Genomic DNA, 18,179 nt, shown 5'->3' with positions numbered 1-18,179 from the left:
ATTTGAAACAAGAGCAAGTTCATTAGTCATTCTATCTACATTATTTCCTCCTTGTCACACATCTTTTCTTTGTGCAAAGCTTTCTTAAGTCACTTCTCCCACCTAGAATCCAATATAAAACCTTTCCTAATAATGAGTTGCATTACTTAATTACATGCCATGAGGGCTCTGATTTAGAAATGCAGACATTTAATTGTCTTCTTGAAATAAAGAAAGGCTGTAGCTGAAGACATGAAGTTTGTGAAAAATCAGGTCATTTATGTCAGCTAATACCTCTCATTTCAAAATAGCTGTATAAAAGTAGCTTTCTTGAATATGGCCATAATCAGAATTGTTTTTATGTAAGTTTACTCCTAGCCTTGATACAAAGAATCAAAGAGGTAGGAGCAATTGTTCAAATAGTCCCACCTCAAGGAAAAAAAAACAAAAAACAAAAAAACTTGACCTTCTGTTAGTCAAGCTATACAAGTTTTCATACCTCAAATACCCTACAAATTCTCTCTTTAAAAGGTACTAAAATAATCTTATCTATTCCCTGGATGAAAAATTCTGCCATCAAGAGAAAGTGCTATGAGAAATCACAGTTTCAGAGGGCTACCCATCTCCTGTGGTTTACTATTTTTATCATGTTAACAAATCACTTAGTACTTATCCCAGGTCAGAGTTATTACCTGAAAGGAATTTCATATGCAGAGGACTGAAGAGAATTAGGAGCTATAGCAACCTCTCAAGCTGGGTGTCCAAAACAAAATGAGTAAACTTTTAAGAACTAAAAATGTCTTTAGGAATAAATATAACCCTGATGAAAGATGACAGCCTATCAAAGAACATGTAGGCTCCACACCCAAAGATTTCACAACTCCTTCAGAAACTTTTGCCAACTCTACTGCAGCAAGCTGGCTCTTCTCACTCTCAAAGAGGTGTATTTATCTCCTGATGTAGAATCCTGGAGAGCTCTCCAGAGTGGATTTGTAGACTCCTACCCACTTAAGATTGAAATGTCATCAAGACTGTTGAAACTTATGTCTTGATGATTTGAGTAGTTCTGAAGAAGTGAATGTCACCTATATATTAAAAAAAAAAAAAATCAAAGAGAAAAATATGAGTTAGCTGAGTATGGCAAGGAAAGGGACTTCTTAGTAACGAAATAAATTAAAAGAGCTGTTTAATGATACTGAGTATTTATTACATTTCAGGGGCTGTTCTTTGTATGTATTAACCCTTAGCTCTCAAAACGACTCTAGGAAGTTGCACTGTTACCAGTCTCCTTTCGCTCCAAGGTAGAGAGGGGTCATACTTCCAGCAGCACAACTACGGGAATTCAACCCTGGGGAACCTGGCATTAAAGCCCAAATGCTAATCACTGTATATATTGCCTCCACCTACCTCTGATTGGTAACCCTCTCCCCTTCATCTCCTTCATATTAGATGAAAAAAATAATAATAATGAAAAAATAGGCTTCCTAATGATAAGATTTTTGATAGAAGTCACAGACTAAATTTAAAGGACTCTGAATGAATTGAGTTAGAACAACAACAACAAAAAATTATACACACACACACACCTCCTGTGCCAAAGCAAATGCCAGATATTTTCAGCTTTAAAATCATTTCCACTCTTGAAGCTTTCCCTTGCCTCCCATCTTCATTGTAGTATTTGTAGTTCTGAGTTTTGACAGAAACCCAATGAGCCAAAATTCTGTTGGAGCAGCTGTTCTCAAGGCATTTCTAGATTGACTCGATCCATGAGCCACTGAATGTACCCTATACAAAAGTGGTGAAAATGGAGGCTGTTTGTTGTTTAAAGTTAGTGACAATTTGTCAAAATGTACTACTGTGATACATGTGGATGACATTTTTCTAGCCTTTTAAATGTGTTTCATTGAATTAAAATCCACTGAGAGACCATCCCAAATACAAATAGCTAGTAATCTTTTAATACTATAAATTCAATACAAAAATAGTGAATATTTGTCATCATCATGATGTGAGCCAAAAGAGTGTTCATGCTCTGTTTTCCAGATCTTTACCAATGGCTGCATTTATTAAACTGCAACTGTCTCCTTTGAAAATCTAGCATGGGCACTGTAACTATAGAGTTGAAAGGATTTTCTGGCCATTCTGTTAGTGGTTAAATGAAATCCTAGTTTTACTGATATCGCAATAGTTTTTCAAATTCTCATCTTAAATTATCTTAAATCTATGGGACTATTTTAGAATTATTTGAATGAATTCAATTAACTGTTTTTCATTATAATCCTTTTGTGAATTCCTTGTTCAATAATATTAGAAGTGTTATTAAATTCATGTTTAGCCTACTATTTGTACCAAACACTTCTTCCTTTATACCAGAATTTCTCAGAATTAAAAACTTCAGTATTGCATCTTGGTTTAGATGTTCTGAGGGAGAGTCCAGACTGAAAGGCATATGAGCCTTCTGCTACAATATATGTGGGTGAAGCTCTGTAGGCAGATTCTTTACCAGTTGAGCTACCAGGGAAGCCTGGAACCTACCCTAGGACCACCCTATCTCTGCACTTCTGGCCCATTTTAAATTATGTCTTGTGATCATATCAAAAGCATGTTAATACTCTCTGTAGACCTACGCTTTTCATTATGGTAGCCACAACCCCTGGATATGAATAAAATGTGCTGGCCAAAGCTGAAGACCTACTTTACCCTGCATGAAAGGAGCTTCACTTTTTCCTGATGTACAGCATGACCAAACACATACATGCATATGTATGCGTATACACACCATACATTCGACTCCTTTACTTCTTGCCTTCAAGGGATTAAGTAAACTTCTGAATGGGAAGAGACTATCATCTGCATCCTAAACTTCAACATAAGGAGTGTCAAATTAACAAAGAATATATAAGTCGACCCCTTGTCTAACTCAATGAAACTATGAGCCATGCTGTGTAGGGCCACCCAAGATGGACAGGTCATAGTGGAGAGTTATGACAAACCGTGGTCCATAGAGAAGGAAATGGCAAATCACTTCAGTATTCTTGCTTTGAGAACCCCAAGAACAGCATGAAAAGGCAAAATGATAGGACACTGAAAGATGAACTCCCCAGGTCCGTAGGTGACCAATACGCTACGGGAGATCAGTTGAGAAATAACTCCAGAAAGAATGAAGAGATGGAGCCAAAGCAAAAACAACACCCAGTTGTGGATGTGACTGGTGATGGAAATAAGTCCAATGCTGTAACGAGTAATATTGCATAGGAATCTGGAATGTTAGGTCCATGAATCAAGGCAAATTGGAGGTGGTCAAACAGGAGATGGCAAGAGTGAACATCAACATTTTAGGAATCAGTGAACTAAAATGGACTGGAATGGGTGAATTTAACTAAGATGACCATTATATCTATTATTGTGAGCAAGAATCCCTTAGAGGAAATAGAGTAGCCATCATAATCAATGAAAAAGTCTGAAATGCAGTACTTGTATGCAATCTTAAAAATGACAAGAGTGAGTTCTGTTCATTTCCAAGGCAAACCATTCAAAACCACAGTAATCCAACTCTAAGCCCTGAACAGTAATGCTGAAGAAACTGATGTTGAATGGTTCTATGAAGTCCTCCAAGATCCGCTAGAATTAACACCCCCAAAAGATGTCTTTTTCATTACAGGGGACTGGAATGCAAAAGTAGGAAGTCAAGAGTACCTGGAGTAACAGCAGATTTGGTCTTGGAGCATGAAGCAGGCAAAAGGCTAAGAGAGTTTTGCCAAGAGAACACACTGGTCATGGCAAACACCCTCTTCCAACAACACAAGGGAAAACTGCACATGGACATCACCAGATGGTCAATACTGAAATAAGATTGATTATATTCTTTGCATCCAAATGGAGAAGCTCTATACAGTCATCAAAAACAAGACCTGGAGCTGATTGTGGCTCAGATCATGAATTTATTGCCAAATTCAGACTTAAATTGAAGAAAGTAGGGAAAGCCACTAGACCATTCAGGTATGACCTAAATCAAATATCTTATGATTATACAGAGGAAGTGACAGATTCACAAAACTACGTCTGATAGACAGAGTGCCTAATGAACTATGGACGGAGGTTCATTGTACAAAATGCAATGATCAAGACCATACCCAAGAGAAAGAAATGAAAAAAGCCAAAATGGTTATCTGAGGAGGCCTTACAAATAGCTGAGAAAAGAAGAAAAGCTAAAAGCAAAGAAGAAAAGGAAAGATATACCCATCTGAATGCAGAGTTCCAAAGAATAGCAAGGAGAGATACGAAAGCCTTCCTCAGTGATCAATGCAAAGAAATAGAGGGAAATAATAGAGTGGGAAAGACTAGAGATCTCTTCAAGAAAATTAGAGATACCAAGGGAACTTTTTTTGCAAAGAAGGGCTCGATAAAGGACAGCAATGGTATGGATCTAACAGAAGCAGACGATATTAAGAAGAGGTGGCAAGAATACACAGAAGAACTATACCAAAACGATCTTCATGACTCAGATAACCACTCTGGTGTAATCACTCACCTAGAGCCAGACATCCTAGAATGCGAAGTCAACTGGGCCTTAGGAAGCATCATTACAACAAAGCTAGTGGAGGTGATGGAATCCCAGTTGAGAGCTCTTTCAAATCCTAATAGATGATGCTGTGAAAGTGCAGAACTCAATATGCCAGGAAATTGGGAAAACTCAGCAGTGGCCACGGGACTGGAAAAGGTCAGTTTTCATCCCAATACCAAATAAAGGCAATGCCAAAGAATGTTCAAATTACCCCATAGTTGCACTCATATCACCCGCTAGTAAAGTAATGCTTAAAATTCTCCAAGCCAGGCTTCAACAGTACGTGAACTGCAAACTTCCAAATGTTCAATCTGGTTGCAGAAGAAGCAGAGGAACCAGATATCAGATTGGCAACATCCGTTGAATTATCAAAAAAACAAGAGTTCCAGAAAAACATCTACTTCTGCTTTATTGACTATACCAAAGACTTTGACTATATGGGTCACTATAAACTGTGGAAAATTATTCAAGAGATGGGAATACCAGACCAACTGATGTGCCTCCTGAGAAATCTGTATGCAGGACAAGAAACGACAGTCAGAACTGGACATGGAAGTGGACTTGTAACAGACTGGTTCCAAATCAGGAAAGGAGTATGTTCAAGGCTGTATATTGTCACCCTGCTTATTTAACTTATATGCAAAATATATCATGTGAAATGCTGGGCTAGATGAAGCACAAGCTGAAATCAAGATTGCCAGGAGAAATATCAATAACCTCATATATGCAGATGACACCACCCTTATGGCAGAAAGTGAAGAACTAAAGAGCCTCTTGATGAAAGTGAAGGAGGAGAGTGAAAAAGTTGGTTTAAAACTCAAAATTCAGAAAACTAAGATCTTGGCATCCGGTCCCATCATTTAATGGCAAATAGATAGGGAAACGATGGAAACAGAGAATTTATTTTGGGGGGCTCCCAAATCACTGCAGATGGTGAGTGCAGCCATGAAATTAAAACATGCTTGCTCCTTGGAAGAAAAGCTATGACCAAACTAGACAGCATATCAAAAAGCAGAGACATTACTTTGCCAACAAATGTCCATCTAGTCAAGGCTATGGTTAGTCATGTATGGCTATGAGAGTTGGACTATAAAGAAAGCTGAGTGCTAAAGAATTGATGCTTTTGAACTGTGGTGTTGGAGAAGACTCTTGAGAGTCCCTTGGACTGCAAGAAGATCCAACCAGTCCATCCTAGAGATCAGTCGTGGGTGTTCATTTTAAGGACTGATGCTGAAGCTGAAGCTCCAATACTTTGGGCACCTGATGCAAAGAACTGACTCATTTGAAAAGACCCTGATGCTGGGAAAGATTGAAGGCAGGAGGAGAAGGGGTTGACAGAAGATGAGATCGTTGGATGGCATCACCAACTCAATGGACATGAGTGTAAGTAAACTCCGGGAGTTGGTGATGGACAGGGAGGCCTGGTGTGCTGCAGTTCATGGGGTCGCAGAGTCAGATACGACTGAGCGACTGAACTGAACTGAACTGATGCTGGGAAAGATTGAAGGTGGGGGGAGAAGGGCTGACAGAGGATGAGATAGTTGGATGGCCTCACTGACTCAATGGACATTAGTTTGAGTAAGCTCGGGGTTTGGGTGATGGACAGAGAAGCCTGGCGTGCTGAAATCCATGGGGTCACATAGAGTTGGACATGACTGAGCAACTGAACTGAAAAATTATCCCAAACATGTTACTATGCTGATCAAAGGACTGTTTATTAATTCTCTAACTTGTGCCCTGAGATCAATGCTATACTATATTTTGTTTGTCCTTTCTTTTCCCTTGATTTCTAATATGTGGTGGTTTTGTGGTATTATAACATAAATTTTGGGGAAGTATATGCTTTTCATATGCATTCTCTGCTGACTTTATGTCCAAGAATACATAATCTCTTGACTCCTCAGTGAAGCCTTAGAAGTTTATCATAAGTATAGTTACTTTCTAATTATATTTTGAACAGTAATTATATCCAATCATCTGGTTCAGCTTGCATAAAAAAATGGCACATATTTTTGTGACAATTTCTAATTTACACTCCTCATTCAGGTGAAAGCTATCTTCTGAAAGATTAATTAGGTCTCTAAGTGTGTGCTAAACTACATTTTACCCCTATTAAGCATGTGAGAAGCTCATGCTAAGATCTCTGGTTTCTGGTCAAAGTACAGTTCAATGAATTTGTTGAAATCACAGAACTCTAGGAAGTTTTATTATTCACTCTCTTGATTTTTACATACTCAGTCTACTCTGGCCCCTTTGCTGAGAACTTTATACCCAGAACCTTCTGCTTTGAAATGGTAAAATAATCAACAGCTTGTTTGATTCAATTTCTGATATGGGATTTGAATAATACCAGTCACTGGTCCTACTGTGCTTTAGTTTTCAAATAGTTTTCCTCTATATGTCTCCATTTTTAAATTGTACCTGAGAAGCTATGTATGTTAATGAGATGGGAAAGGAGGTTTTTTCCTCTGCTTTTAGTTCTCTGAAAATGCAGAATAGTATTCCCTGGACCAGTGTTGAAATGGTCCCAAGGCCTAGACTTCCAGATTTTCTGCCCTTCTATCCTACTGACTCCTTAAGCACACCCTATGCTGTTCTTACAGAGAAGGCAGTGGCACCCCACTCCAGTACCCTTGCCTGGAAAATCCCATGGGCGGAGGAGCCTGGTAGGCTGCAGGCCATGGGGTCTCGAAGACTCGGACACAACTGAGTGACTTCCCTTTCACTTTTCACTTTCATGCATTGGAGAAGGAAATGGCAACCCACTCCAGTGTTCTTGCCTGGAGAATCCCCAGGACGGGGGAGGTTGGTGGGCTGCCATCTATGGGATCGCACAGAGTCAGACACAACTGAAGTGACTTAGCATATCATAGCATGGTGTTCATAGAGAGACTGGGAAAGCATATGATCAGTTAATACATTTTTTATAAGACAAAAATCAACTCAAAATGTTCTTAATATTAAGAAAAATAACTCCTAAGAAATTCCAAGTTAGAACAACTTCAAAATGGGTCATGCATCAGCTTAAGAATGTCAAGAACACATGTACCATTTCCCCTTTCCCCAGCCATTCTTCGCTTGCTGGTTTTGCCCTGAGAGTCAACATATGGTTTCCACGATTCTAGAGATAAGTTTCAGAGATTAAAGTTTCCAACAGAACAAAAGAAACCATTTCTTTCTTTTGTCTCTTACTACAAGTAGTTCGAGCTTTCCTAGAAGTGTCCCCAGAAGACTTTCCCTTGCCTGTCTTTAGTCAGAATTGTATCACACATCTATTCCCAAAGCACTCAGAGGAAGAGAAGAGTAAGATTACTGGAGCTGGCTTACTGAGACATATGGCCATGTTTAAGAGGGTGGATTACCCAAACGAAAGCACGGTTCTGTTAAAAATCTACTGCGTAGGGAACTGGCTATGTCTGTATGTCTGCTACAGTCTGGAAGAGTGAAGCTGGGGACACAGTTTTTACTAAATAGCACGAAATTCATGTCTGATTGGGTTTCCCAGGTGGCTCAGTAGTAAAGAATCTGCCTACAAATGCAGGAGATGCAGGTTCTACCCCGGGGTCAGGAAGATCCCTTGGAGAAAGAAATGCAACCACTCCAGAATTCTTGCCTAGGAAATCCCATGGACAGAGGAACTTGACAGCTTACAGTCTGTGGGGTTGAAAGGAGTTGGACACAATCTAGTGACTGAATAATAACATCATCCTTGGTTGCAAACTTCAATGGAAAAAACACCAGGGAGCCATGTAAACAATTCTATGATAATATATATATATATATATATATATAATATATATACACTATGTTCATATTGAGGACAATTAAGAATCTTAATATTTCACATTACGTTCACAGTTCTGAAATTTTTGTTCAGGAGCACTTTGTGCAGAACACTTTTGAGGGTGGATAGCTGGTACTTCAGAGCTTTGTACAGTTGAAGAGGGTTAACTGCTTTCCCATTGTCTAGTAGTAACCAAGAATCACTTTGTTTTTTCTTCTCTTTACATCAGAAATATATGAAAAACATTAACCTGTAACATGTCAAAGGTATGACACTCCATTTTGAAAATGTTCTTTCCTGGGAAGGGTCACTAGTTCTCTGGCAGCTGAAACAATGCTTTTTAGGAAAACCTCTGTTCCCTAAAAATGCAAGGGAAAGGAGTCTAATTTCTATTTCCTCACCATTGCCTGAATTACCTAGATATTTTTGAAACCAAGAGACATTTCCTTATCAGCAACTTAGAGGGCAACTTTTAGTAGTTTTCTTCAAATGAAGGGCACAATTAAAAACACAGCTACACGTGTTTTCAGGAATCTTGAAATCTGAATGCACATGAGATCTTTATTCATCTGTTAGAACAAACTGGTTTTCAGTAATCCCCTAATGCCTGCCAGAGACAGGAATTAACTGATTTTTTCTGCAGTTTACATCACTGTCCCTCACTTAGTTCCTGAAATTCTCTCATGTTCACCTTTGATGACACCAGAATTTCTTTACCTTTCCTCTACGATTCCCATGATAGCTTTCTCAGTGTCCTTCACTGTACCCGATTCTTATTCCTACTCACAAGATATAGACATTCTTCAACCTTTTGTTCTCAGGGTCTGATTTCACTCCTTCCCTATCTCCTCACGAGTCACTTCTATTGGTCTTGTAAGTGCCCCCAGACTTCAGCATTCATTTTTTTTTTTTTTTCAAACAGCTGCCAAATCAGTATCTCTAGCCCAGATTACCATATTTCTAACTACCTGTTGGGAACACTAACCTTCTTCCCATGCATTTTATTCCCTATTTGGAATCAGTTCAGTTGCTCAGTTCTGTCCGACTCTCTGCAACCCCATGAATCACAGCACGCCAGGCCTCCCTGTCCATCACCAACTCCCAGAGTTCACTCAAACTCATGTCCATCAAGTCGGTGATGACATCCAGCCATCTCATCCTCTGTCGTCCCCTCCTCCTCCTGCACTCAATCCCTCCCAGCATCACAGTGTTTTCCAACCAGTCAACTCTACGCGTGAGGTGGCCAAAGTACTGGCATTTCAGCTTTAGCATCAGTCCTGCCAAAGAACACCCAGGAATGATCTTCAGAAATAGCATCACCTTATTTCTAATCACTGATGCCTGAAATCAGAGTTATCCCTGACCCTTCTTCCTCCTTTAATTTCCATTCTAATTACTCATGGGCCAAGGTCTTAGGTTTGACCCTCATGGACTTTTATGTCTGTCTTATAATTACTACTAAAACCACAATGAGAGCTTATTAAGATGTCAACGCACAACTACAATAAACTATAAACTAGAATTACTCTTCTTGGCAACTTCCTCCAAACAAAATATACTGATGATGTCCTGTAATCACTTATTCTCATATGTAATTCTGATTTCATGACTGCTCTGCACAAGAAACTTCCATTGCTCCCTACTGCCTTTGTCCTAGCATATAAAGATTTCCAATTCCAAGCCCTGATTACATGTCCAGGCTTATCTCCCTACACCCACTTACCTGTTTCCTTTGGCATATTCAACTATGATTAAACTTCTTATGTATCTACAATGGTGGTAGAATTCCAAAGCAGTTCCCCTACTTCCCAAATTCGATTTCTATCCTCTGATTATTAAATCAAACACTAATCTAGGTTCTGTTGTGAAAAGACTTTGAAGATGAAATCAAAATTACTACTTAACTGATTTTAAAATAGGGAGATTATTCCTGATTATCTGGATGGGTACAATGTAATCACACCAGCCCTTAAAAGCAGAATGGGAAAGCAGAAGGATCTGAAGGAGATAATGGAAGAGGAAGGAGGAGAAATCAGAAAGCAGGACACAGACTCCACCCACAGATCCAACCACTGCTGTAGACAGAGGCCCCATGGAAAGCATGAGAGGAATGCAAGCAGCAATGAAAATCAGATCAGTCTCCGTCTGACAGCCAGCAAGGAGATGAGGACCTCAGTTCTGGAACTCCAAGAAGCTGAATCTGGCCAGCTTTGAATCTGGGCTCCTTTCAGCCTGGGTGAGCCTGAAAGGACCACAGCTGTGCCAACACAGTATCTCAATACTGGCTTGTGAGACTCCAAGCAGAGGAACTTCTGCCCTACACAACTTTGAGACGGCAGATATCACTCCAAGTCACTAAATTTGCACTAATTTGTTACGGCAGCAATGAAACCGAGGGTAATCATCAGAGCCATTCAACTATAACTTGCTTAATACATAATAAGCTGTAACCTGTCTTCACTGATCAAGCTCCTTGTAACTGTTTCTACAATATTTGCATATTCTCCAAGCATAACATGGCCTAAAAAATAAGTTATAAGACACTTTCACCACCCCTGGAGATAGTATCTCTGACTTAGGTGTCTATAAGATGTTTGCCTGAGTTGTTCTACAGGAATTTGGAGTCAGTTGCTGTTCCATTTGAGCTCTAGCCAGTTAAACCGGTTGGGACCACTGACCCTCCACCTGGGAATGAGAGTGTCCAATCGGTGACCTTTTGACATCACAGGACCAAAAACCCCACCCCTAGAATGTGCTAACTCCATCATTTTCTGAGCGTGCAACCTTTGAAGAAGCATAGCTTAGTTGCACCTGCACAGGTAGCCGATTACCCAACATTCTTACTTCCCATGACCTTTCTGCCTGCCTCTTCATCTCATGAAAATCCCTAAAATGTATCCTTATGGAGGCAGATTGAGATTTGTTCTCCCATCCTCTCTCTTGGCTGCCTTGCGGAGAAACCAATTCTCTGCTGCCAACCTCTAAGTCTTGGCACACACTTACTTGTGCTTCAGTTTAGCACTCAGTTCATTTATGCAAGGGAACCTGGCTCAGTAACAGCGAAAGAAAATAAAGACACTGCCGCATTTACACACCGCCTCCTGCTCCCAGCATTTTCCAGTCTAAACAGGAATACTGTGCCAGGATCTAGACTTAGCGACTAAACAGCGACAAACTTGATCTTTCCATAGTGATGCTATTGGCTAGAAAATCCCAGGGCCACTCAACTGGGCCCTGGCAAAAGAGGCTCCCACAAACATTTTCCTTATTGGGGTCAATGTTTTAGCTGACCAGACACGTGGTTCCTACTTCCATTGCAAGACATACTTCAGCAACAAAACCATCAGGGAACTTTGAAAAGCAAAAGCACAAATGAGATTTATTACTCACAAGTCCTGGAGGATACAGGGCATGCCTGGAACCACACAGCAAGCCCGCAGGTAGAGAAAAAGCATCCTCAGGCATGGGGCTCTGCCTTCATCAGGGTTCAGGGTAGGATTTCTAGGATTTCATAGCTTCATTCTTTCTTGGAAGTAAAAGTGAGAAGGGAAAGACTAGGAAACAAAGAGTCAGATACTAAGTCAACCAGAGAGTTCTTAAAAGAGAAAAAATAAAAGGAACTTCCTGGGCGGGACAGCCGGGCTCCTTCTATCTGGCAATGGGTAAATTGGAAACAGCTGTCTTTGATGAGGAGGCCACAGCAATCAAAGCTAATATCATGCACTTGGGTTACAATGAAAAAAAAGCAACTATATATGCTGACATTAAGGATCCCTTCTCCATGCTTCCCTTGCCTCTCCATAATCTGCTCACAACCTAACTTTCCTTTAAGGATATCACTGTCACTTTCAGAAAGTCTTTGTTAACCTGAAGCCTCTCATCTCTGTGCCCCCTGTTCCCTTGAATATTTTTTACTTCTCTCAAGACACTTATTCTAGTTACTGGAATATACTTAAACACAAACCATTATTTCCTCAGTTGGTTAAACTTTATTGATATATGAGGTCAACCTTAGTTTCTTTACTAGCATTTGCTCTATAGCAAAAGATTTCAATATCTCAGTGGCTTGTAACAAGTATTTATTCTCCAGCTCTTATCTTCAGGTTAAAATCAAACTGATGTCTAACTGGATCTCTGCTGGTGTGCTGTTCTTCAGGATAGTGGGAGTCAGCTGTGTTTGGATACACTCTAGTGGTGGGCTTAGATTTGGCTCTATGCATGTTCCTTTTCAGGTCGGGGCAAAAGGGAAAATACTTAAGTGACCGGCGTTACCAAGAAGATCAAAAGACACAAGAGAAATCTCAAGATCACGCATCAAGCTACTGCTCCCATTGCATCCATTAAAAATTCATTTGCCAAGTCACAAGACCAATATAAATGGTTGGCCAAAAAGTACGTTTGATTTTTTCTGTCACATCATATGTAAAAACCTGAACAAACTTTTTGGCCAAACCAATACCTCCACCCACTGTGTAGCATCATACCAGTATAAATGTATCAGTTTACTATAGGCGAGTGAAAAATTGAAAAACTTTCATTCAAGTGACCTAGGTATTCCTTCTGATAAACTTATCCTTCCCCCATCCAACAGAAGCAAAATGGTTAACATTGAGCCTTCTGTGGTCAGGAGAGAATTGATTTAATCTCTCTTCTTGACCATACTTTTTTCCTCTAGGATAGCTGTTCCTTTCCCGATTACTCAAAATACATATTCCCTTTATCACACACACATACGCATACACACACTTGCCTGTGCTTCAATTTAGCTTTCAGTTCATTTATGATTTTTACAAATTATCTCCAGTATATATATTTTACATCCCCAGAGAAGTCATGAATTCCTAAAAGATACCTCAGCTTCATTTACTTGTTCCAAGTCTCCCACATCGTGTCTAGCCAAGGGCTGAATAAAGTGGATACCAATAAGTACCCGATGGCTGCTATTTCCCATTAAAAATGATGGCTCTTCTTCTCTGGCAATTTTCTGAATGTGTTTCCTGTATTACTATACAGAAAACATCAATGGTGCTCATCTCATTACAAGTCTGAGTGTCAGCCTTAGCTGTATTTTATTTAAAGATGAGTAATGATACATAAAAGCTTTCATAGACCCTTGAGAAGCTGATGGGTGACATTTCCTGTCAATCTGAGCTTGTTCTGTCAGGGTAACTGACACTGTTCTTGAAATTCCTGCTGATAGAAAGCATACCTGTGCTGCTAGGGAATTAAAGGCATCCTTCCTTTCTTGTAACAAGCTATTGGCGATAATCTAATGCTACTATTTGTTTGGTTATCAGACACTGGTGTTGAGTTGTTGAGAGGATGCCAGGCAGCAGGGAAGTCTCATTCTATAGGGTGCAAGTGAGGGCAGGAAAAACTCTCCAACACACTCTTTCAGATGCAAGGTAATATTGTCTCCTTGAACTCATTATTATTCATAGATATGCCTCTGACAGGTTAATAAACCATTGCAAAAGACTCTGGCATTGGAGTTCATGCTACTGAGAAGAACCATGACATTAGAAATTAGTCTGAACAAGTTTCATAAAGATCTCCATCTGGTTTCACCCCTTAGTAGGTGACTGAGTCATGCCCTGGCTTCACCACCAGATCAAGTGATCCCAGAGGTACTGGAAAAAAAAATCAATTTGGAGCATATATGAAAATATATGCTCAATAAGCCAGAGGAGCAGAATAGGAAGGGTGTGATGCTCTTCAGCAATAAATCAAGATCTCCTGCTCGAACTGACTTAACTACACTGTCAAATGGGCTTTCCTGATGGCTGAGTCCATAAAGAATACGCCTGCAATGTGGGAGACCTGGGTTTGATCCCTTGGCTGGGAAGATCCCTTTGAGGAGGGCATGGCAACCCATTCCAGTATTCTTGCCTGGAGAATCCCCATGGACAGAGGAGCCTGGAGGGCTACAGTCTAAGGGGTCACGAAGAGTTGGACATGACTGAGGAGCTAAGCACAACTAAGCACATAATGTTATATAGTTACCATGGAATCAGAGAGAGAGATATGTAATGAATGGGTTTCTGTTCACTAACTTAAATGCTTCAACAAGACAAACTCTACAAGCATCTTTATTTTTTTTATTTTTTATTTTTTTTAGTTTTTTATTTTTTTAATTTTAAAATCTTTAATTCTTACATGCGTTCCCAAACATGAACCCCCCTCCCTCCTCCCTCCCCATAATGTCTCTGTGGGTCATCCCCATCCACCAGCCCCAAGCATACAAGCATCTTTATGTTTAGGGCAATTCTAGAAATCATGGTAGAAAGTAGACAGGACTTTCTAACACAAATGTTGCCTTTATGTCATACTTGGGCAAGTCACTTAATCTCTCTGGGCCTCTACTATCTCATCTATAAAATGAAAACAATCTCATTTGCCTTCTCCTTGCATTCTTGTGTGGATTACATAATGTCACATTTTGAAGGGATCCTGTAAACTAGAAATAATCACAGAGAGATCAATAGTTAAAATTGCATTTTTACATTTTATACAAGAGGTTCAGAGAAACTGACTTTCCCAAAGCAAATAATTATTGTCATCTGTGGGTCATTATGGAATAACAGTAATAATAACAGTAATAAAAAGTACTAGCATTTAGTGAAAATTTACTATGTGATAGAAATTCTTAAGCATTCTACAACAATTTTAATTTCCTCAGAAACAAACTATGAAGTAGCTACTGTTTACCCTCTTTTCAATGAGCATAACTCAGTGAATTTCAGTAATTTGAAGAAATACAATTAGCAAATAGTAGAGCTAGTATTTAAACTAAGAAATCTAGTTTCATAGTATTAATAATATTGCTTTTGCAGATATGCAAGATTTGCCTTAATCAGTTTGAAAGAGTTTGTTGAATCTGTTATGAATGTTAGAGTAGTCCTTTCCATTTTCTAGAAGCCTCATAAGTACCTGTGACCTCCTTCTAACCTAATTGCTCTTTCACCTCTAGATCGTCCCACAAAAATTTGATGACAGTAGTAGTATATTATTATTTCTTTTATTGTTTGTTTGTTTTCCTCATGGTTCTGTCTAAACTGATGGACAGAGTATTATATCTGAGCCATGAATCCAGCCGATTCATGACCCTACTGCCTTCTATCAGCTGAATCTGAGTTGATTCATATTGGTCTGTGAATCAGCGAAACTAAACTCTGACTTCTCCTGCCATAAGGCACCTTAGAAAAGGACACATATCTTGCTACTTTCATCTGAGTGCTGACATGAAATTAACTAGCAGGCTCAGCTCACTAACAGCTCTAGAAATTGCCCTACATTACAAACATGTATGTGACTTCTGGGCTTCCCAGGTGGTGCTAGTGGTAAAGAACTCACCAATGCAAGAGATACAAAAATAGTGGGTTCAAACCCTGGGTTGGGAAGATCCCCTGGAGGAGGAAATGGCAACCCATTCCAGTATTCTTGCCTGGAGAATCCTATGGACAGAGGAGCCTGAGAGGCTATAGTCTGTAGGGTCGCAGAGAGTCAAACATGACTGAAGCAACTTAGCATGCATGCATATGTGACTTCTGGGCTTCCTTGGTGACTCAGATGGTAAAGAATCTGCTTGCACTATGGGAGACCTGGGTTCAGTCTCTGGGTCAGAAAAATCCCCTGGAGAAGGGAATGGCTACCCACTCCAACATTCTTGCCTGGAGAATTCCATGGACAGAGGAGCCTGTTGGGCTACAGTTCACGGGGCCACAAAGAGTTGGACATGACTGAGTGGCTAACACTTCCACACACAGATGACTTCTAAGCAAATCTTAGTGACAATCTATCCCTGTTTAAAAAAAAAATGTTAGTCTTTTTAAAATGAAAAAGCTATCTCTTTCTCTCTCCTTGCTCACTCTCTTCCTAACTCTCAGATATACAGAAGAAATTTCTTGAAATACCTTGCTTTTGACTAAAAGGAGTAGGCTTCATCCTACAGACCAAAGTCTAGATTAGTTGAAATATATTTGAAATATAACATGCTTTTTGGTAGGGAAAAGGCTCTCATAATTTAGCCCATGCCTGTACATTGCTAAAATAAATGAGAGAAAATATAAGGCCAGAGAGAAATAGTTCTATGCAGTTGCTTATAGAGCTGAAGATTGTCAGCAAATCTTTGAGGACACTATATCTCTCTTATGTAGACCTGTGGATTACACATTGGTTACAGAAAGTCAACTGCATAGCTATAACTTCCCCTGCTACTGTAGCATAGGCTGGGCTCCTGAGATATAAGTATACAGAAAGAATTATATAATTGTTCATATTTTATTTGTTTGACAAAGGATGGGGATGCATATATCAAAGTGACCCCAATTTTCAGACAAGCCATGAGCTGTCTTGGCATAGAAACATGTGTAAGTGGTACCAGCATCTGTAATCCCCTCATATACTGTAATTATGTTTTTGTGGAAAATCTAAATGTGCCAAGCTTCCCAGGTAAAATTCTTACCTGTAGTAAACTAACATTGTCTTTACCTAGCCAATAGTTTTCTTCTTTCTTGGAACAAGATCACAGCTTTTGAGGAATCACCCTTCCTCTCTTGTATATGGTATCAGTGGGACTTCTGATCTGAGAGCCCTATGTGCCCACTGCTGATCAGAGTCAGGCAAGACTAACTCCCTGTCCCTGGAATTTGTCTCTTGTGAGGAATACAAGGGCAAAGAATGTATAGGGGTGGTCTGTCCAAACTGTGGATATCTAAATAAACTCTCCTCCAAGTTTCATTATCTCTACTTAGATTTTGTCCCACTCTAAGTCCCTTGGACTGCAAGGAGATCCAACCAGTCCATTCTGAAGGAGATCAACCCTGGGATTCCTTTGGAAGGAATGATGCTAAAGCTGAAACTCCAGTATTTTGGCCACCTCATGCAAAGAGTTGACTCACTGGAAAAGACTCTGATGCTGGGAGGGATTGGGGGCAGGAGAAGAAGGGGACAACAGAGAATGAGATGGCTGGATGGCATCACTGACTCGATGGACGTGAATCTGAGTGAACTCCGGGAGATGGTGATGGACAGGGAGGCCTGGCGTGCTGTGATTCATGGAGTCACAAAGAGTCGGACACGACTGAGCAACTGAACTGAACTGAAGACCCATTTATTCAGTTAACTGCCTCATGTCCTTGCGTTGCTTCACATCTTCTTTTGACTTTATCTACTTTGTTTTTGTCAAACAAACAAACAAAATCCAGACTTTATTCAAAATGATTATTGCAAGGGATGAAGAGGTAGAGAGGGGATTGTTACAATTAGGAGAGTGCTCAGATCTTAAGATATGCAAGTGTTCTCAAAGGTTGGATAGAGTTCTTCGGTATGGAGAGGAGTACGCAAGTTCAGAGAAAAAAAATAAAAAGCAGGTATAGAAAAATGGAGTGAATGGGTAGTTTAATGGATTGTATATCAGAGAATGTTTTACCCTGAGACCAGCCTACTCTCTGAGCACTGTTAAGTTGTTTGCAGGGTCAGGCTGAGGGTGAGTCAAAGTAGGGGGTCTGAGGGAAGGGAAAGAAATTTAACCAAATATGATTAAAGAGCACATTATTCCAACTGGTCAGTGGAGACAAGTATTTGAGTGCATCATTTAGGAGGCAAAAAAAATGGAATTTATAAATCTGTATCTGATCTCATGATAAGTAAACAAGAAAGGCATTCAGAAGTCTATTTAAGTCATATGGGGAGGGATCATTCTTTGTAGTAAACTGTTTTCCAGAACCATACAAGTGTTAGAGGATTTCTTAAATTTTGCTGTTTTCCAGAATCCCAAGTTTTCAACATTGTTAGTTTCTATTGCCTACATCCGGGCCCATCACTTCATGGCAAATAGATGGGGAAACAGTG

This window comes from Capra hircus, chromosome 26 (genome assembly GCF_001704415.2).
Source record: "Capra hircus breed San Clemente chromosome 26, ASM170441v1, whole genome shotgun sequence".
NCBI classification, from domain to species: Eukaryota; Metazoa; Chordata; class Mammalia; order Artiodactyla; family Bovidae; genus Capra; species Capra hircus.
The sequence above is the reverse complement of the archived record's forward strand: the minus strand, read 5'-3'. Positions refer to the sequence as shown.